Raw genomic sequence first — 23,704 nt, forward strand, 5'->3', positions numbered from 1 at the left:
GTTCAGCTAAATGTTTTGGTTTTCTGACATGGACTTGTTTCTTCAGCATTGTCCACATGTTTAAGTCAGAACTTTCTTCAGGACAACCTAAAATCATCAACCCGGAGGTTGGGTCTTGGGCGCAGTTGGGTGTTACAACAGGACAATGACCCCAAACACATGTCAAAAGTGGTAAAGGAATGGCTAAATCAGGCTAGAATTAAGGTTTTAGAATGGCCTTCCCAAAGTCTTGACTTAAATTATTTTCAGTAGACCCATAATAAATTCATAAAAGAACCAAACTTCATGAATGTTTTTTGTGACCAACAAGTATGTGCTCCAATCACTCTATCACAAAAAAATAAGAGTTGTAAAAATTATTAGAAACTCAAGACAGCCATGACATTATGTTCTTTACAAGTGTATGTAAACTTTTGATCGCGACTGTATGTAAGCAGATTAATCGTGCAATGCGTTTTGACCGCAGATTGTTTCTCGAAAGGAGACACAGATTGTTATATGGTCAGTGATCAGGTCAATGCATAAAACGCTCACTGACACATTTCCCTCCAAAATAAACCCGACTTGACTCTCTGTGGAGAGGCGGGGCCGGTGTTGTGCCGGAAAACGCACCCCTGCCATAATATGCACCCCCTGACGCGGGAGCGCGCTTACGTCACTCGATTGCATCACTCGTCTCGAAAAGTATATCTAACTCGGCTGTTGGCTGAAATAGCCTCTTTTAAATCGCCTCTTTCGGCATAAAAAAGTACATAAAGTGAAATAATCCAAGTTTTCTTTACTTGTGCTTTACTTGTGGATGAATTAAAAATTGTGAGCCTTTAATGATTTCGCCGTCATTCAAGTGGCTGAAATCGCCTCTTTCGGCATAATAAAGTACATAAAGTGAAATTATCCTTATTTGTGGATGGATTCCAAATTGTGAGCATTTAATGATTTCGCCGTCATTAGATCAGATAAGGCGAAAACAACCAATTAATATTGGAATATTTGCTGTCCCGAAAATGTAGTATTGTCTACCAATTGACAGCTATACTGTAAAGAATATGTACACCAAAGTAAACCTCTATATGTACTTTTTTAGAGACATCAAGAAGAACGAATGTTTGCTGCTTTATTCGACGTGTTGTCGTGATCCAATACTCGTATTTTAAAAATATGACATTTTCTTTAACTTTAAGGAGCTTATGGGTGGATGGATGAATAAATAAATGAATGCATCTGATGTCTACCTTTGATTTGGTTTTAAGAAGTTTCAAATTGAACATTCACAAATAACGTTACCAAAAGTACCCGAAGTACCAGAGGCGGAGTTATGGGGGGGGGGGTGAATTTCCCACCTGCCATAAAATGCACCCCCCATCTATCTCTGGTTAGGAAGGTCCTAGAGACATGAAACTCACCCTGGTTACTCATCATAGCCCCCCGGGTATACACTGAAAACCATGTGAAAATTGGACTACCAGAACTGGAGTTATGGGGGGGGGGGGGGGGGGGGGGTGCATTTCACACCTGCCATATTTAGAATGCACCCCCCATCTATCTCTGGCTAGGAAGGTCCTAGAGACATGAAACTCACCCTGGTTACTCATCATAGCCCCCCCGGTATACACTGAAAACCATGTGATGATCAGACTACCAGAAGTGGAGTTATGGGGGGGGGGGGTGCATTTCCCACCTGCCATAAAATGCACCCCCCATCTATCTCTGGCTAGGAAGGTCCTAGAGACATGAAACTCACCCTGGTTACTCATCATAGCCCCCCAGGTATACACTGAAAACCATGTGAAAATTGGACTACCAGAACTGGAGTTATGGGGGGGGGGGTGCATTTCACACCTGCCACAGAATGCACCCCCCATCTATCTCTAGCTAGAAAGGTCCTAGAGACATGAAACTCACCCTGGTTACTCATCATAGCCCCCCCGGTATACACTGAAAAGCATGTGATGATCGGACTACCAGAAGTGGAGTTATGGGGGGGGTGCATTTCCCACCTGCCATAAAATGCACCCCCCATCTATCTCTGGCTAGGAAGGTCCTAGAGACATGAAACTCACCCTCGTTACTCATCATAGCCCCCCGGGTATACACTGAAAACCATGTGAAAATTGGACTACCAGAACTGGAGTTATGGGGGGGGTGCATTTCATACCTGCCACAGAATGCACCCCCCATCTATCTCTGGCTAGGAAGGTCCTAGAGACATGAAACTCACCCTGGTTACTCATCATAGCCCCCCCGGTATACACTGAAAACCATGTGAAAATTGGACCTCCAGAGGGGGAGTTATTTGCATTTTCAGGCAGGACGTTCAGGCCAGCTGCCTGAGAATGCACCCCCTATGTTTTTCTTGGTATGTACAGTGTCCCCAGCTCTTGGTACATGGGACTTCTCTAACAAAGTTTACCTCACAATAGAGATAAAGTCCCTGTCACACCAAACATCATAAATACATCGGTATTACGATAATATAATCTGAAACCAGTCTTGTAATTATATAGGTTTTTTCAGGTCAGAGGAGAAGAAATATAATTTCTTATCAAACAAGGTATAATGCAATTTATTTTAATACAAACAAATAACAAAATCCACCAATAGTTAAATAATTTATATATACAATATTCAAAGTCAAACGTCAAATAAAGTGAACACAAAGACAATCAATCAATCAATCAATGTTTATTTATATAGCCCTAAATCACAAGTGTCTCAAAGGGCTGCACAAGCCACAACGACATCCTCGGTACAAAGCCCACATAAGGGCAAGGAAAACTCACCCCAGTGGGACGTCGATGTGAATGACTATGAGAAACCTTGGAGAGGACCGCATATGTGGGTAACCCCCCCCTCTAGGGGAGACCGAAAGCAATGGATGTCGAGTGGGTCTGACATAATATTGTGAGAGTACAGTCCATAGTGGATCTAACATAATAGTAAGAGTCCAGTCCATAGTGGGGTCAGCAGGACACCATCCCGAGCGGAGACGGGTCAGCAGTGCAGAGATGTTCCCAACCGATGCACAGGCGAGCGGTCCACCCCGGGTCCCGACTCTGGACAGCCAGCACTTCATCCATGGCCACCGGACCTGTGCCCCCCACCCCCTCCACAAGGGAGAGGGGAGCAGAGGAGAAAAAAAAAGAAACGGCAGATCAACTGGTCTAAAAAGGGGGTCTATTTAAAGGCTAGAGTATACAAATGAGTTTTAAGATGGGACTTAAATGCTTCTACTGAGGTAGCATCTCATAACTCCGCCTCTGGTACTTCGGGTACTTTTGGTAACGTTATTTGTGAATGTTCAATTTGAAACTTCTTAAAACCAAATCAAAGGTAGACATCAGATGCATTCATTTATTTATTCATCCATCCACCCATAAGCTCCTTAAAGTTAAAGAAAATGTCATATTTTTAAAATACGAGTATTGGATCACGACAACACGTCGAATAAAGCAGCAAACATTCGTTCTTCTTGATGTCTCTAAAAAAGTACATATAGAGGTTTACTTTGGTGTACATATTCTTTACAGTATAGCTGTCAATTGGTAGACAATACTACATTTTCGGGACAGCAAATATTCCAATATTAATTGGTTGTTTTCGCCTTATCTGATCTAATGACGGCGAAATCATTAAATGCTCACAATTTGGAATCCATCCACAAATAAGGATAATTTCACTTTATGTACTTTATTATGCCGAAAGAGGCGATTTCAGCCACTTGAATGACGGCGAAATCATTAAAGGCTCACAATTTTTAATTCATCCACAAGTAAAGCACAAGTAAAGAAAACTTGGATTATTTCACTTTATGTACTTTTTTATGCCGAAAGAGGCGATTTAAAAGAGGCTATTTCAGCCAACAGCCGAGTTAGATATACTTTTCGAGACGAGTGATGCAATCGAGTGACGTAAGCGCGCTCCCGCGTCAGGGGGTGCATATTATGGCAGGGGTGCGTTTTCCGGTGTTGTGCCGGAAAACGCACCCCTGCCATAAAATGCACCCCCTGACGCGGGAGCGCGCTTACTGCCATAAAATGCACCCCCCATCTATCTCTGGTTAGGAAGGTCCTAGAGACATGAAACTCACCCTGGTTACTCATCGTAGCCCCCCGGGTATACACTGAAAACCATGTGAAAATTGGACTACCACAAGTGGAGTTATGGGGGGGTGCATTTCCCACCTGCCACAGAATGCACCCCCCATCTATCTCTGGCTAGGAAGGTCCTAGAGACATGAAACTCACCCTGGTTACTCATCATAGCCCCCCAGGTATACACTGAAAACCATGTGAAAATTGGACTACCAGAACTGGAGTTATGGGGGGGGGTGCATTTCCCACCTGCCATAAAATGCACCCCCCATCTATCTCTGGCTAGGAAGGTCCTAGAGACATGGAACTCACTCTGGTTACTCATCGTAGCCCCCCGGGTATACACTGAAAACCATGTGAAAATTGGACTACCAGAAGTGGAGTTATGGGGGGGTGCATTTCCCACCTGCCACAGAATGCACCCCCCATCTATCTCTGGCTAGGAAGGTCCTAGAGACATGAAACTCACCCTGGTTACTCATCATAGCCCCCCGGGTATACACTGAAAACCATGTGAAAATTGGACTACCAGAAGTGGCGTTATGGGGGGGTGCATTTCCCACCTGCCACAGAATGCACCCCCCATCTATCTCTGGCTAGGAAGGTCCTAGAGACATGAAACTCACCCTGGTTACTCATCATAGCCCCCCAGGTATACACTGAAAACCATGTGAAAATTGGACTACCAGAACTGGAGTTATGGGGGGGGGGGGTGCATTTCCCACCTGCCATAAAATGCACCCCCCCATCTATCTCTGGCTAGGAAGGTCCTAGAGACATGGAACTCACTCTGGTTACTCATCGTAGCCCCCCGGGTATACACTGAAAACCATGTGAAAATTGGACTACCAGAACTGGAGTTATGGGGGGGGTGCATTTCATACCTGCCACAGAATGCACCCCCCATCTATCTCTGGCTAGGAAGGTCCTAGAGACATGAAACTCACCCTGGTTACTCATCATAGCCCCCCCGGTATACACTGAAAACCATGTGAAAATTGGACCTCCAGAGGGGGAGTTATTTGCATTTTCAGGCAGGACGTTCAGGCCAGCTGCCTGAGAATGCACCCCCTATGTTTTTCTTGGTATGTACAGTGTCCCCAGCTCTTGGTACATGGGACTTCTCTAACAAAGTTTACCTCACAATAGAGATAAAGTCCCTGTCACACCAAACATCATAAATACATCGGTATTACGATAATATAATCTGAAACCAGTCTTGTAATTATATAGGTTTTTTCAGGTCAGAGGAGAAGAAATATAATTTCTTATCAAACAAGGTATAATGCAATTTATTTTAATACAAACAAATAACAAAATCCACCAATAGTTAAATAATTTATATATACAATATTCAAAGTCAAACGTCAAATAAAGTGAACACAAAGACAATCAATCAATCAATCAATGTTTATTTATATAGCCCTAAATCACAAGTGTCTCAAAGGGCTGCACAAGCCACAACGACATCCTCGGTACAAAGCCCACATAAGGGCAAGGAAAACTCACCCCAGTGGGACGTCGATGTGAATGACTATGAGAAACCTTGGAGAGGACCGCATATGTGGGTAACCCCCCCCTCTAGGGGAGACCGAAAGCAATGGATGTCGAGTGGGTCTGACATAATATTGTGAGAGTACAGTCCATAGTGGATCTAACATAATAGTAAGAGTCCAGTCCATAGTGGGGTCAGCAGGACACCATCCCGAGCGGAGACGGGTCAGCAGTGCAGAGATGTTCCCAACCGATGCACAGGCGAGCGGTCCACCCCGGGTCCCGACTCTGGACAGCCAGCACTTCATCCATGGCCACCGGACCTGTGCCCCCCACCCCCTCCACAAGGGAGAGGGGAGCAGAGGAGAAAAAAAAAGAAACGGCAGATCAACTGGTCTAAAAAGGGGGTCTATTTAAAGGCTATAGTATACAAATGAGTTTTAAGATGGGACTTAAATGCTTCTACTGAGGTAGCATCTCATAACTCCGCCTCTGGTACTTCGGGTACTTTTGGTAACGTTATTTGTGAATGTTCAATTTGAAACTTCTTAAAACCAAATCAAAGGTAGACATCAGATGCATTCATTTATTTATTCATCCATCCACCCATAAGCTCCTTAAAGTTAAAGAAAATGTCATATTTTTAAAATACGAGTATTGGATCACGACAACACGTCGAATAAAGCAGCAAACATTCGTTCTTCTTGATGTCTCTAAAAAAGTACATATAGAGGTTTACTTTGGTGTACATATTCTTTACAGTATAGCTGTCAATTGGTAGACAATACTACATTTTCGGGACAGCAAATATTCCAATATTAATTGGTTGTTTTCGCCTTATCTGATCTAATGACGGCGAAATCATTAAATGCTCACAATTTGGAATCCATCCACAAATAAGGATAATTTCACTTTATGTACTTTATTATGCCGAAAGAGGCGATTTCAGCCACTTGAATGACGGCGAAATCATTAAAGGCTCACAATTTTTAATTCATCCACAAGTAAAGCACAAGTAAAGAAAACTTGGATTATTTCACTTTATGTACTTTTTTATGCCGAAAGAGGCGATTTAAAAGAGGCTATTTCAGCCAACAGCCGAGTTAGATATACTTTTCGAGACGAGTGATGCAATCGAGTGACGTAAGCGCGCTCCCGCGTCAGGGGGTGCATATTATGGCAGGGGTGCGTTTTCCGGTGTTGTGCCGGAAAACGCACCCCTGCCATAAAATGCACCCCCTGACGCGGGAGCGCGCTTACTGCCATAAAATGCACCCCCCATCTATCTCTGGTTAGGAAGGTCCTAGAGACATGAAACTCACCCTGGTTACTCATCGTAGCCCCCCGGGTATACACTGAAAACCATGTGAAAATTGGACTACCACAAGTGGAGTTATGGGGGGGTGCATTTCCCACCTGCCACAGAATGCACCCCCCATCTATCTCTGGCTAGGAAGGTCCTAGAGACATGAAACTCACCCTGGTTACTCATCATAGCCCCCCAGGTATACACTGAAAACCATGTGAAAATTGGACTACCAGAACTGGAGTTATGGGGGGGGGTGCATTTCCCACCTGCCATAAAATGCACCCCCCATCTATCTCTGGCTAGGAAGGTCCTAGAGACATGGAACTCACTCTGGTTACTCATCGTAGCCCCCCGGGTATACACTGAAAACCATGTGAAAATTGGACTACCAGAAGTGGAGTTATGGGGGGGTGCATTTCCCACCTGCCACAGAATGCACCCCCCATCTATCTCTGGCTAGGAAGGTCCTAGAGACATGAAACTCACCCTGGTTACTCATCATAGCCCCCCGGGTATACACTGAAAACCATGTGAAAATTGGACTACCAGAAGTGGCGTTATGGGGGGGTGCATTTCCCACCTGCCACAGAATGCACCCCCCATCTATCTCTGGCTAGGAAGGTCCTAGAGACATGAAACTCACCCTGGTTACTCATCATAGCCCCCCAGGTATACGCTGAAAACCATGTGAAAATTGGACTACCAGAACTGGAGTTATGGGGGGGGGGGTGCATTTCCCACCTGCCATAAAATGCACCCCCCCATCTATCTCTGGCTAGGAAGGTCCTAGAGACATGGAACTCACTCTGGTTACTCATCGTAGCCCCCCGGGTATACACTGAAAACCATGTGAAAATTGGACTACCAGAAGTGGAGTTATGGGGGGGTGCATTTCCCACCTGCCACAGAATGCACCCCCCATCTATCTCTGGCTAGGAAGGTCCTAGAGACATGAAACTCACCCTGGTTACTCATCATAGCCCCCCAGGTATACACTGAAAACCATGTGAAAATTGGACTACCAGAACTGGAGTTATGGGGGGGGGTGCATTTCCCACCTGCCATAAAATGCACCCCCCATCTATCTCTGGCTAGGAAGGTCCTAGAGACATGGAACTCACTCTGGTTACTCATCGTAGCCCCCCGGGTATACACTGAAAACCATGTGAAAATTGGACTACTAGAAGTGGAGTTATGGGGGGGTGCATTTCCCACCTGCCACAGAATGCACCCCCCATCTATCTCTGGCTAGAAAGGTCCTAGAGACATGAAACTCACCCTGGTTACTAATCATAGCCCCCCAGGTATACACTGAAAACCATGTGAAAATTGGACTACCAGAACTGGAGTTATGGGGGGGGTGCATTTCCCACCTGCCATAAAATGCACCCCCCATCTATCTCTGGCTAGGAAGGTCCTAGAGACATGGAACTCACTCTGGTTACTCATCGTAGCCCCCCAGGTATACACTGAAAACCATGTGAAAATTGGACTACCAGAAGTGGAGTTATTTGCATTTTCAGGCAGGACGTTCAGGCCAGCTGCCTGAGAATGCACCCCCTATGTTTTTCTTGGTATGTACAGTGTCCCCAGCTCTTGGTACATGGGACTTCTCTAACAAAGTTTACCTCACAATAGAGATAAAGTCCCTGTCACACCAAACATCATAAATACATCGGTATTACGATAATATAATCTGAAACCAGTCTTGTAATTAAATAGGTTTTTTCAGGTCAGAGGAGAAGAAATATAATTTCTTATCAAACAAGGTATAATGCAAGTTATTTTAATACAAACAAATAACAAAATCCACCAATAGTTAAATAATTTATATATACAATATTCAAAGTCAAACGTCAAATAAAGTGAACACAAAAACAAGAACACTTTTTGGTAATAAAATGTAACTCCTCATAAAAAACTATACATCTATAAACAGAAATATTATTATATATTGGGCAGAAGGGGATAACATAAATATAGTTTAATACTTCCAACACTCCCCTCATCATGAACACGCAGGGCACAGGTAATCCCCATCCACATCTGGCCTCAGGACACACTCATGGTGAAACCACCTATCACAGATGTCACAGCAGATCTAAGGTGGGGGAGGAGGATGGAGGTGAGGAGGCAGATAAGTTGGGCCATTAAATGTATATAAATTCCGAATTTAAATAATTCATCATTATCACTGTTACAGCTCCATATCGAGACTTCACAGCCACAGAATCCACTTGCTCATACTACACATGAAATGGACTGAGACCTTTTTCCAGCTTCTGTATGAAATGAGGGAGTAGGTCATGGAAGAGTTAAGTAAACTGTTCTGTATTTGTTGGTTTCACTAACATTTGTAGGGCTTATTACAATCTTTTATTTTTTTACCTCTTTATCATTCAACCTATTTGTACACAAACACATTAAAACAGAAGGTACACTGTTTGAACTCATACGCATTATGCATTGTCACCAAAATACATTTTCCATTTTACTACAATAATGATGTTATCTACTCCCTGCTATTTCACAGCCTGACTGTATTGCACAGTGAAAACGTACCCATTGAGGGTTATCGCTCTCCTCCATCCCACAGCTGTGACAGACCTTGCTGAGATCATCTGTTCCGAAAAAAGAGTATGCATCAATATTCAGTCTCGAATTTCTTCAAATATCTTGCTGAAATTAAAATAAACTCCAGTAATATGTAATTGTATTAAGCTGTCCTGATTATTTGATTTAATCTGTGCCATCAATATTTTTTATGGTTTAAAAATGTTAGTGGCAAACCTCATTTGAAATACGTCATCATTTACCGAGAAAAAATCTGTTTTTAAATGTGTTAAAGTAAAGCAATATGTTAAGCAGTCAACCAATTTTCAAATTCTTAAAATCAAGACTGTCTTGTATTACCTGGAGCAGGGGTCCCCAAACTACGGTCCACGGGCCGGATCCGGCCCCCCAGCATCCAAAATCCGGCCCACAGGAAGTCAGAAGTTAAACAAAAAGTTTTAATTTTTAATTTTTAATTTTTTAATTTTATTTTTTTTAAATCTTTCTTTTCTAATCCATTTTCTACCGCTTGTTACTCTTGGTGTCTCCTAGCTGCTCAGGCAAATCATATTGTCTAAAAATGAATTTTCCCATAGATAACGTGACAATGTTAAATGTTGATGAACATCAATGTTAATTGATGTTAAATGACTAAACTGATTATAAAGACAATGTATATATGAATATATACATACATATATATATATATATATATATATATATATATATATATATATATATATATATATATATATATATATATATATATATATATATATATATATATATATATACAGCCTGGCCCCCGGCCAAAAATTTTTAACCCAATGCGGCCCCCGAGTCAAAAAGTTTGGGGAACCCTGACATAGAGGGTTAAAAGAAAGTGAGACAGTAGGACCCAGAGGACCCCTTCCACACATGCACTATTAATGTTACTTAAATAATTCCAGAATATCCAGCATTTATAAATTGGTACAACATAGTGTCTTGTACCAAGGTTATGGGCAATTTCAGTTTAGAACTAAGCATTTGGATACAGTGCTGTACATTCCTCTATAATGATTTACCCATTCCCCTGTCATTCCAACTGAAGGGCATGGGATTTAAAACAGCTCAAACATGAAGTAATTAATATTGATCTGCTAAAAATAAAATTCACCTGTTTCTTGAAGGAGAATAGTGGCAATATCCAGTCTGAAATTGTTCACAGCCGAAAGGTGCGTCTCAATGTTAATTGGCTGCCCTTTCAATATTTTCTCTGCAAACTAAAAAAAAACTTAGGTTAGCGTATAAGCATCTTATGATGAATACATAAACTAGCAAGATGATAAGATCCATGTTTTTACTTTGAGCAACATATGATTATACGCAAGTGTGGAGGTGCGACAGGCCTTACGCACCTCCACACTTGCGTATAATCATATGTTGCTCAAAGTAAAAAGACCACCTTGCTGTAATTAAAATTGTTAACATCAAAATTTTGGGATATTTAATGGTACATATCACAAACATGTAAGAAACCAGGTCATGGATTTCTCTTATGAAAAAAGGTAATGACCTTGAGGTTGTCCACATTGTTTCAGTAGTTTACAGTACACTTACTTTTAAGGCCAGGACACCACATGATGTGCCATCTTGCTGGCGTGCATGGGCCAGAGTGCTGCATGTCCACCTTGTCACATTGCAGTCTTTCTTTCGCATAAAGGCCCTTAATGATAGAAATATTACTTGTAAAAAACTATTGCACCATTGTCATTTAGCAGCTCTTAGAGCTGCTTTTTGTCTGACGTTATAGTGCAAGTACTATGTATCAGACATCATCCTTTAATGGAAAAACATACCTTGTTGACTCCAGGCATCTCTGAATGTTCCTTTTAGATTCCCCCAATGGATCCAAAAAAAGGCATCTCCTCTCATGTGGGTAGATGACCTTTGTATTTTTAACATAGAAACAAGATAAGTGAGGCACAAACCTACTATTAGACGGATTCATCTGTAAGATTGAAATGGTACATGAAAATATTTTAGACTTCAGTTTATTCAAATGTACTCTAGAGTTTAATCGAGACAGGAAAACGTAAATTGTGAGAAGTTATATGGCTTCCTATCAAAATCATTGGCAAATAAAAACAAACGCAGTAAGTTTGGTATAGGTTTTTATTTATTTTGTGTTACATAGAAATAACACTGCACTTCTTCTGAATTGGAACATCCAAAAGGAACCAACTTTGAAACCATAATTTTCTTTTCTTCTGGAAACATGTTAAGAGACCAATAAATTGTGTGTTTTGGATTGACACAGCAGTGTGTGTGTGTGTAATATATATACATTATATATATATATATATATATATATATATATATATATATATATATATATATATATATATATATATATATATATATATATATAAATAAATGTATATGTATACACACATATATAGACATTTTTAGAACAGCAATATCCCCCCCCCACTGCAAGGAAAGGGCTACGATGAGTAACCAGGGCGAGTTTCATGTCTCTAGGACCTTCCTAGCCAGAGATAGATGGGGGGTGCATTTTATGGCAGGTGGGAAATGCACCCCCCCATAACTCCAGTTCTGGTAGTCCAATTTTCACATGGTTTTCAGTGTATACCTGGGGGGCTATGATGAGTAACCAGGGTGAGTTTCATGTCTCTAGGACCTTCCTAGCCAGACATAGATGGGGGGTGCATTCTGTGGCAGGTGGGAAATGCACCCCCCCATAACTCCACTTCTGGTAGTCCAATTTTCACATGGTTTTCAGTGTATACCCGGGGGGCTACGATGAGTAACCAGAGTGAGTTCCATGTCTCTAGGCCCTTCCTAGCCAGAGATAGATGGGGGGTGCATTTTATGGCAGGTGGGAAATGCACCCCCCCCATAACTCCACTTCTGGTAGTCCAATTTTCACATGGTTTTCAGTGTATACCTGGGGGGCTACGATGAGTAACCAGAGTGAGTTCCATGTCTCTAGGACCTTCCTAGCCAGAGATAGATGGGGGGTGCATTTTATGGCAGGTGGGAAATGCACCCCCCCCCATAACTCCAGTTCTGGTAGTCCAATTTTCACATGGTTTTCAGTGTATACCGGGGGGGCTATGATGAGTAACCAGGGTGCGTTTCATGTCTCTAGGACCTTCCTAGCCAGAGATAGATGGGGGGTGCATTCTGTGGCAGGTGGGAAATGCACCCCCCCATAACTCCACTTCTGGTAGTCCAATTTTCACATGGTTTTCAGTGTATACCTGGGGGGCTATGATGAGTAACCAGGGTGAGTTTCATGTCTCTAGGACCTTCCTAGCCAGAGATAGATGGGGGGTGCATTCTGTGGCAGGTGGGAAATGCACCCCCCCATAACTCCACTTCTGGTAGTCCAATTTTCACATGGTTTTCAGTGTATACCTGGGGGGCTACGATGAGTAACCAGAGTGAGTTCCATGTCTCTAGGACCTTCCTAGCCAGAGATAGATGGGGGGTGCATTTTATGGCAGGTGGGAAATGCACCCCCCCCATAACTCCACTTCTGGTAGTCCAATTTTCACATGGTTTTCAGTGTATACCTGGGGGGCTATGATTAGTAACCAGGGTGAGTTTCATGTCTCTAGGACCTTTCTAGCCAGAGATAGATGGGGGGTGCATTCTGTGGCAGGTGGGAAATGCACCCCCCCATAACTCCACTTCTAGTAGTCCAATTTTCACATGGTTTTCAGTGTATACCGGGGGGGCTACGATGAGTAACCAGAGTGAGTTCCATGTCTCTAGGACCTTCCTAGCCAGAGATAGATGGGGGGTGCATTTTATGGCAGGTGGGAAATGCACCCCCCCCCCCCATAACTCCAGTTCTGGTAGTCCAATTTTCACATGGTTTTCAGTGTATACCTGGGGGGCTATGATGAGTAACCAGGGTGAGTTTCATGTCTCTAGGACCTTCCTAGCCAGAGATAGATGGGGGGTGTATTCTGTGGCAGGTGGGAAATGCACCCCCCCATAACTCCACTTCCGGTAGTCCAATTTTCACATGGTTTTCAGTGTATACCCGGGGGGCTACGATGAGTAACCAGAGTGAGTTCCATGTCTCTAGGACCTTCCTAGCCAGAGATAGATGGGGGGTGCATTCTGTGGCAGGTGGGAAATGCACCCCCCCATAACTCCACTTCTGGTAGTCCAATTTTCACATGGTTTTCAGTGTATACCTGGGGGGCTATGATGAGTAACCAGGGTGAGTTTCATGTCTCTAGGACCTTCCTAGCCAGAGATAGATGGGGGGTGCATTCTGTGGCAGGTGGGAAATGCACCCCCCCATAACTCCACTTCTGGTAGTCCAATTTTCACATGGTTTTCAGTGTATACCTGGGGGGCTACGATGAGTAACCAGAGTGAGTTCCATGTCTCTAGGACCTTCCTAGCCAGAGATAGATGGGGGGTGCATTTTATGGCAGGTGGGAAATGCACCCCCCCCATAACTCCACTTCTGGTAGTCCAATTTTCACATGGTTTTCAGTGTATACCTGGGGGGCTATGATTAGTAACCAGGGTGAGTTTCATGTCTCTAGGACCTTTCTAGCCAGAGATAGATGGGGGGTGCATTCTGTGGCAGGTGGGAAATGCACCCCCCCCATAACTCCACTTCTAGTAGTCCAATTTTCACATGGTTTTCAGTGTATACCGGGGGGGCTACGATGAGTAACCAGAGTGAGTTCCATGTCTCTAGGACCTTCCTAGCCAGAGATAGATGGGGGGTGCATTTTATGGCAGGTGGGAAATGCACCCCCCCCCCATAACTCCAGTTCTGGTAGTCCAATTTTCACATGGTTTTCAGTGTATACCTGGGGGGCTATGATGAGTAACCAGGGTGAGTTTCATGTCTCTAGGACCTTCCTAGCCAGAGATAGATGGGGGGTGCATTCTGTGGCAGGTGGGAAATGCACCCCCCCATAACTCCACTTCTGGTAGTCCAATTTTCACATGGTTTTCAGTGTATACCCGGGGGGCTACGATGAGTAACCAGAGTGAGTTCCATGTCTCTAGGACCTTCCTAGCCAGAGATAGATGGGGGGTGCATTTTATGGCAGGTGGGAAATGCACCCCCCCCATAACTCCACTTCTGGTAGTCCAATTTTCACATGGTTTTCAGTGTATACCGGGGGGGCTATGATGAGTAACCAGGGTGAGTTTCATGTCTCTAGGACCTTCCTAACCAGAGATAGATGGGGGGTGCATTTTATGGCAGGTGGGAAATGCACCCCCCATATTATGGCAGGGGTGCGTTTTCCGGCACAACACCGGCACAACACCGGCGGACCAGCGGCGAGGCGGGGCGCGCCGGGATCGACGCCGTAAACAAGATCAGGTGCGTGGATCGCGCACCTGGGCACAATCATCTAATCTTCTCGCAAGGTGTAAAAGGGCAGCAGCAGAGAACGACGGGGGGGAGGAGGACCCAACAAGTGCGGAGCGAGAGCAACGGAGACGGAGAGAAAGAGGCAGACAAAAAAGACGCCGTGCTGCTGAAAAGCAGACGGCGGAGCGAGCAGCAGAGGGAGGCGCAGCTGAAAAGCGACCCGACCGCAGACAAGGTTTTATTTCATTTCAGTTTCTTCGAGTCCAGAGTCCGCAGTTTAATTGCATCTAAATCTACACAGACATGTTTTTCTATATTCTTCGAAAGCTGCTGTATCTCCATGAACCAGCAAAAGTTACCGAATAGATGTCATCATGCCCTCAACAAGTAAATGTTTGAACTTTTCCTTCAATTCATCTGGCTGTATATGTTTCAAATCAGATATTCATCACTTCCAAGCAAATAAAAGACGCAAGGCAAAACAAAGTGTAGTGAGTACGGAAAGCCTTGTGATGGATCACCTGGCCACTCTTTCCACTGCACTTTGTGCGAGGAAGAACGCTGTGAAAATGACAGCTTTATTAACCCGGAGTATAAATCAAGTGGAGCGCCAGAAGCAAACATTTCTGATGACACTGCTGCATTTTTGAACAAAATAAGTGTGAATGTCCCTTTAATTCATGATTTGTCAAGGTCAAAAAACAAGTTATTTGCCTTAGTATACGTTGTTGATCTTTTCTGCACTTTCTTGATGTGGCAAGACATTTTTCAGATTAAAATGGTTTATTTGTTCCAGGCTTGTTTATATTATGCAAATGATTGTTAATAATAAATACAATGTAAGTAGCTTTGAACATATGGAGACATGAGAAGCAGTTTTAGTCAACGTTTTGACTGAATCAATAAATGTTTACATCATTTCTGGATTAAAGTTCAACAATAGATTATTAGTGAGCATCAATGAATAAAATGTGTTGCCTAATATTGTTAATTTAGATGTATGTTATTATTGTACGATTGTTATCGATTGTTAATGACTTCAAGCTGCATCAATTACTTTGTGATTTGTGTGTTTTATTTCCTTGTAGTCGAAATTTGATATATATTCAGTATTTCCTCAGTTCCTTGATGCCTTTAACAATCACTTTGGCTTCCTCGGGTCCTCCATTTAAATTGATGTACACTTTGCAGTAGGTGCTCCAAGTGCCTTGAATCTTCTCTTGCTTCTTTAAGCTGCGTGCTTAAAGGCCTACTGAAACCCACTACTACCGACCACACAGTCTGATAGTTTATATATCAATGATGAAATCTTAACATTGCAACACATGCCAATACGCGAAATATCCTGCTGAAAACGTCTTGGTATGATGACGTCTGCGCCGTCACGGATTGTAGAGGACATTTTGGGACAGCATGGTGGCCAGCTATTAAGTCGTCTGTTTTCATCGCAAAATTCCACAGTATTCTGGACATCTGTGTTGGTGAATCTTTTGCAATTTGTTCAATGAACAATGGAGACAGCAAAGAAGAAAGCCGTAGGTGGGAAGCGGTGTATTGCGGCAGGTGTTGTGCCGGATAACGCACCCCCGCCGTAGAATGCACCCCCTGACTGTTGTGCCGGATAACACAGCCGGTGTTTCATTGTTTACATTCCCGAAAGATGACAGTCAAGCTTTACCATTGGCCTGTGGAGAACTGGGACAACAGAGACTCTTACCAGGAGGACTTTGAGTTGGATGCGCAGACGCGGTACCGTGAGTACGCATGCAGCTGCGGCTTCCAAACATTTGATCACTTGCCCGTACGTGCGTGCCGCTATGTGCATGTTACGTACGTAACTTTGGGGACTTTGGGGAAATATATGTGCTGTATGAACTTTGGGGAGGTGAACGGTACTTTGGGCTGTGGGATTGAGTGTGTTGTGCAGGTGTTTGAGTTGTATTGGCGGGTTATATGGATGGGAGGGGGGAGGTTTGTGGCATATTAAATATAAGCCTGGTTGTGTTGTGGCTAATAGAGTATATATATGTCTTGTGTTTATTTACTGTTTTAGTCATTCCCAGCTGAATATCAGGTCCCACCCGCCTCTCACAGCATTTTCCCTATCTGAATCGCTCCCACTGCCCTCTAGTCCTTCACTCTCACTTTCCTCATCCACGAATCTTTCATCCTCGCTCAAATTAATGGGGAAATCGTCGCTTTCTCGGTCCGAATGGCTCTCGCTGCTGGTGGCCATGATTGTAAACAATGTGCAGATGTGAGGAGCTCCACAACCTGTAACGTCACGCGCATATCGTCTGCTACTTCCGGTACAGGCGAGGCTTTTTTATCAGCGACCAAAAGTTGCGAACTTTATCGTCGATGTTCTCTACTAAATCCTTTCAGCAAAAATATGGCAATATCACGAAATGATCAAGTATGACACATAGAATGGACCTGCTATCCCCGTTTAAATAAGAAAATCGCATTTCAGTAGGCCTTTAATTGCGTTTTGTCAGATACCTTTCAAGTATATGTTTTTTCCTTTTAACTTCCTTCTCTGCCTCAGCAATGCCAACTTGTGTTTTTGTCCGTGGACTTTACGATGATGACAGGTGTGGTGTGGTTCTGAAGTGAAGTTTGCGACTTCACAATCGCTGATTTTTTTCAAGCATATTCTACACGTCTTTTGCCTAAATTAAACACATTTTAAGCATAAAACTGACCAAATGACCTGTTAATGTCAATACTACAATTAGGTATGGTATCTTTCATATCAGAATCGATACCAATTCCCGATACATTGAAATAGATGCATTCAATGGTAACAATTTTCGGTACTTCTGTGTGTGTTCATTTAGTTATAAATATTAACTTGTTGAATAATAAATTATAAAAAAAATTTGTATTTAAATTTGAACACTGAGCCGATAATGATAACGCTGCTGTCCAGTTGTTATAAATTGTTTTCTTACACTTCTGAGTCTCATTTGCAAGTATTATAGAGAAGACGTTGCATGCAGTTGCAATTCCAAGACGTTAAATGGCAGTAGTGTATAAGCTAAAGTTGGGATGGGTACCAAATTCAGTACTTTCATAAGCACCAAATGAATTGGGACTATTGATTCACTTTTTCAATATCTTTGTTGCAAGTGGCATCAATTCCGGTTGGAGACTAAGCCAGCTCAAACATTATATATAATAAATCGAGCAAGGAGCAGTCAAGAGTAGACCTCTAGGTGATGTTGCAATTTTCAATTCCAACAAAGGAAAACACTTCAATTTACTTTTTCAATATGCGCCAGCGTGATGCTAAGACAAGCTATTGATTAGCATTAGCTTGACGATTTCAACACCTACAAATGTGGTAATGAAAGCTACAACTAAGATGCACTTTACAATGAAACAGCTTGTGTGTAATAAGCACAACACTTACAGCATTAACACTTTTTAGGGCGCAACAAAAGGCAAAATTTGCATTAATAAAAAAAATGCATCACGTTTTTTGTGGTATTTTTCTTCATCATGGACTTCTGCTCACTGCATACTGTATGAGAGCAAACAAACATAATAAGACTTACTGTGCAAAGTCTGCTGTCATTAGGATGCCGACTGCTGGGATGTTCATATATTGTCGTTCAGATGAAGAATGTCTGATAATCCTCACAAATAGATAATTGGGGTGGGGGGATGGGGGGGAATCGCTTTCCATGTCGTTTTTGCCAGTTCCAGGTCCTAAATGACTGTCAACGTGTCGCAACTTGTCCGATTATATCCTCAGCCATCTACTTTTCAGGTGAGATGCATGATTTATGATCTACAATAAACTTGCAGGACAGCGAGGAGACAGCAGACCACGTGATGATGTAAACACAGGGACACACAGAAGTGATTACGTCGCAGCTATAAATAGTTTGTCTGCATTAGCGCTTATAATAACAATATTACTAATAATTGTTTAATAATCAAGTCACGAAATGTAAATGGAGTATTGTTGGCGCTTTTTGTATGTTTTTCTATTGGATTTTATGGCTGAAAATAGAGGAGCTCCCATTGGCTCCGCTGTAAGCAGACTTTTAATTACATGTGTTTAGAATGCCTTAAAAAAAATACATCCGTCGTCATGTCTTTCATAATGATTGTGAATGATAGGCAAAATTTCTCAAAAAGTGAAGTTCCCCTTTGAATAAATGTAATCAAAAGTTTGCTTACAATGGAGCCTATGGCAGCCAAGGCCTATAAAGCCCTTAAAAAAAAACACCCAAACACCTCCATTGAGGTTATATATACATTATATAAATAACTATGTAATGTAGTAACAGGCACTTTTATAATAACATTGAATATTTATGTATTATGATCATTTTGGAGCATTAATTTAAAAAGTTTGCTTTTTTTTTCTTCATCAATCAATCAATCACTGTTTATTTATATAGCCCTAAATGATAAGTGTCTCAAAGGGCTGCACAAGCCACAACGACATCCTCGATACAGAGCCCACTTAAGGGCAAGGAAAAACTCACCCCAGTGGGACGTCGATATGAATGACTATGAGAAACCTTGGAGAGGACCGCATATGTGGGTAACCCCCCCCCCCCCCCCACCCCCCCCTCCCACCCCCCCCTCTAGGGGAGACTGAATGCAATGGATGTCGAGTGGGTCTGACATAATATTGTGAGAGTCCAGTCCATAGTGGATCCAATATAATAGTAAGAGTCCAGTCCATAGTGGGGCCAGCAGGAGACCATCCCGAGCGGAGACGGGTCAGCAGCGCAGAGATGTTCCCAACCGATGCACAGGCGAACGGTCCACCCCGGGTCCCGACTCTGGACAGCCAGCACTTCATCCATGGCCTCCGGACCTGTGTGTCTCCCCCTCCGCAAGGGAGAGGGGGGAGCAGACAGAGGAGAAAGGAAAAGAAACGGCAGATCAACTGATCTAAAAAAGGGGGGCTATTTAAAGGCTAGAGTATACAAATGAGTTTTAAGATGGGACTTAAATGCTTCTACTGAGGTAGCATCTCTAACTGTTACCGGGAGGGCATTCCATAGTACTGGAGCCTGAATAGAAAACGCTCTATAGCCCGCAGACTTTTTTTGGGCTCTGGGAATCACTAATAAGCCGGAGTTCTTTGAACGCAGATTTCTTGCCGGGACATATGGTACAATACAATCGGCAAGATAGGCTGGAGCTACACCGTGTAGTATTTTATACGTAAGTAGTAAAACCTTAAAGTCACATCTTAAGTGCACAGGAAGCCAGTGCAGGTGAGCCAGTATAGGCGTAATATGATCAAACTTTCTTGTTCTTGTCAAAAGTCTAGCAGCCGCATTTTGTACCAACTGTAATCTTTTAATGCTAGACATAGAGATTATTACTCGCTGTAGATGTTATGAGAGCCAACAAACATAATAAAATATCACTTACTGTGCAAGGTCTGCTGTCATTAGGATGCCGACTGCTGGAATGTTCATATATTCCCATTTTGGTGAAGAATGTCTCATAATCCTCACGAAGAAAAGGGGTTGGGGGACCAAGTGTCTTTTTGTGTCGTCCTCGCCAGTTCCAGTTCCTAAATGGCTGTAAAAGTATACCAACTTGTCGGAATACCTACTCAGACCCCTTCTGTCCGGGTGAGATGCATGATTTATGATCTACAATAAACCTACAGGGAGCAAGGAAACAAGGAAGCGGCAGACCACTCGATGATGTAAACATAGGCACACAAGTTTGTGATCATGGTGCCGCTATAAATAGTTAGTTTGCGTTAGCACTTATATTAACAACATCACTAATACGTGGTTAATATTCAAGTCACAAAATGTAAATGAGTATTGTTGGTGGTTTTTGAATGGTTATTTATTGGATTTTATGGGCGAAATAGAGGAGCTCCCATTGTCTCCACTGTAAGCACACATTTATTTACTTTTATTTACAAGTTATAATGCATTGAAAAAAACACATCCGTCATTTCATAATGATTGTGAACGATAGGCAAAATAACATAAAAGAGTGCAGTTCCCCTTTAAATCATCCAGCAGCTGTAAAATTATAAAATTATCTTGCTCTATAGACAATATGTATAATATTTTTATTTTTGACATTCCATGTACAGTATGTTGACAAGAGCTCATAGGATGGAGCTGCTGTGCAAGCACCTCCTTTCTCACAGCCAGGTGCGTAACTGTGTCAGTTTGCATGTGGTTTTCAGACGTGCTAAATAAAGACGTAAAATAGCATTCACAGTTGAGTTTTATCGTAGATAAACCAAGGTGCATATGCAGAATAATATTTGCATCTATAAATCTAATATATTATCATTATTATTATTATTATATCTTCTCCCGGTATTGTGGACGTTCTGATGATCAGCATATAATCTGCATATTCATAAGGACGGACACGCTAAATGAATTGTGCTCCTTATTCTGCTCACTAAAGAGGCGCAACTCTCTGTGCACATGTTTAGTAGATCAGCTTTGCATGTTCTTTCAAGTTTGCACGTGTTTTAGAACAAAACCCAAAACCAGTGAAGTTTGAAGTTTTATTTACGATTTAGTCAATCGTAAATAAAAACAGAACACAATGATTTGCAAATCCTTTTCAGCTTATATTCAATTGAATAGACTGCAAAGACAAGATATTTAATGTTCTGAGAAACTAAATTTTTCTTTGCAAATAATCATTAACTTAGAATTTATGGCAGCAAGACATTGCAAAAAAGTTGACAGAGGGGCATGTTCACCACTGTGTTACAAGGCCTTTCCATTTAACAACACTCATGTTTGGGAATTGAGGAGACCAATTTTTGAAGCAAGTGGAATTCTTTCCCATTCTTGCTTGATGTACAGCTTAAGTTGTTCAACAGTCCGGGGGTCTCCGTTGTGGTATTTTACGCTTCATAATGGGCCACACATTTTCAATGGGAGACAGGTCTGGACTACAGGCAGGCCAGTCTAGTATAGGGATGTCCCGATACAGGATTTTGCACTTCCGATCCGATACCGATATTGTTTTTGCACTTCCGATCTGATACCGATACTGACCGATACCGATACTGGCCTATCCGAGCATGTATTAAAGTTTAAAGTTATTTAGCCTACTTAGTTGTCAGAATCATGTTGAAAAGGGTTTTAGTACTCTTGATAACAACTAGCCAGCTGAATTAGGGGAGTTTGAATAATACACAATGGTTGGTAACAAGAAACTGACCTGTTTATTCAAGGATAAACACAAAATAGACAAAATTATACATGACAAACAGAAATGGCATCATTGAACTAGGGCTGGGCGATATGGCCTTTTTTTAATATTGCGATATTTTAAGGCCATATTGCGATACACGATATACATCTCGATATTTTGCCTTTGCCTTGAATGAACACTTGATGCATATAATCACAGCAGTATGATGATTCTATGTGTTTTGATTGATTGATTGAGACTTTTATTAGTAGGTTGCACAGTGAAGTACATATTCCGTACAATTGACCACTAAATGGTAACACCCCAATAAGTTTTTCAACTTGTTTAAATCGAGGTCCACTTAAATTGATTCATGATACAGATATATACTATCAGATATATACTATCATCATAATACAGTCATCACACAAGATAATCACATTGAATTGTTTACATTATTTATAATCCGGGGTGTGGAGGGGGGCGCCGGATGTAAGCGTCAAAAAGACAGCCAAAAGAGTTTGATATGAGAATAAATCTAAAGTTAAAATATAGGGTAGGAAATTTGCAGGAAATTTAGTCTTGATTTTCAAAATTTTCTTTCAAGGCTTGCATGTCTACATTAAAACATTCTTCTTCATACTGCATTAATATATGCTACTTTTAAACTGTCATGCAAAGAAGGAAATCACAACTAAAAAAATCACTAATTTTTTCATACGGTGTTGATCTGGAAATTTTTGCCTCGGCATTTTGATGGTGTGGACGTGTGGCACCAAATGGAGATAAGCGTCTCGACAGACGTTACTATATTTGAACAATGATGACGAAAACAGTTTTCTCTGTCGTGTCCGTGTGTCGAAAATTGTTATGCTCTTTTTTTTAATTTGATTTTGTGCGTGGCATATAAATGCTATGCGCAGAGGCGCGCACCTTAGAGGGAGCTTGGTCACACGGCTGCGCTAGCATCACAGCTAACGTGAGCCATGCTTCTACCTCTCTGCTGGGAGAGGACGTATACGTATGTGACGTGTGTAAGAAGGTGCGCTTGCTGTCTGTGAGAGGGAGACACAGGAAAGAGTGAGAAGAGCCTGTCGTGTAATCCCAGCAGCTAAAAGCAACTGCGTGAGAATCCACAGACCTGTGGATGTGTTGAAGGTGTGCTGGAAAATGCGGAACTGAAATTACGGAGCAGCAGAAAAGTGGAATGTATTATTTAAATCGGTGCGTTGGAAAACACGGACCGGATTTTTTAAACTGGATCTGGATCGGCATTTTCCCATGGCTTGCCGATACGCATTTTTTTGGCAAATATCGGCGGCCGATCCGATCCAAATATCGGATCGGGACATCCCTAGTCTAGTACCTGCACTCCTTTACTACGAAGCCACGTTGTTGTAACATGTGCAGAATGTGGCTTGGCATTGTCTTGCTGAAATAAGCAGGGGCGTCTATGAAAAAGATGTTGCTTGGTTGGCAACATATGTTGCTCCAAAACCTGTATGTACCTTTCAGCATTAATGGTGCCTTCACAGATGTGTAAGTTACCCATGCCTTGGGCATGAATACACCCCCATACCATCGCAGATGCTGGCTTTTCAACTTTGAGTCTATAACAGTCCAGATTGTTCTTTTCCACAGTTTCCAAAAACTATTTGAAATGTGGACTCGTCAGACCACAGAACACTTTTCCACTTTGCATCAGTCCATCTTAAATGAGCTCGGGCC

General features: G+C 42.3%; 1 long non-coding RNA gene across 1 annotated transcript; it reads right to left on the reverse strand.

Annotated features, from left to right (window-relative positions):
- Positions 1 to 9,291: 9,291 nt before the first annotated feature.
- On the reverse strand, positions 9,292 to 11,388 carry LOC133601561 (uncharacterized). The gene is made up of 4 exons (XR_009814821.1): positions 11,289 to 11,388; positions 11,050 to 11,155; positions 10,607 to 10,712; positions 9,292 to 9,515 (listed from the first exon to the last, which is right to left on the reverse strand). It is a non-coding gene; the product is annotated as an uncharacterized lncRNA (long non-coding RNA).
- Between the last annotated feature and the right edge of the window lie 12,316 nt (positions 11,389 to 23,704).

Source organism: Nerophis lumbriciformis, linkage group LG04 (genome assembly GCF_033978685.3).
Source record: "Nerophis lumbriciformis linkage group LG04, RoL_Nlum_v2.1, whole genome shotgun sequence".
In the NCBI taxonomy this organism is placed as follows: domain Eukaryota; kingdom Metazoa; phylum Chordata; class Actinopteri; order Syngnathiformes; family Syngnathidae; genus Nerophis; species Nerophis lumbriciformis.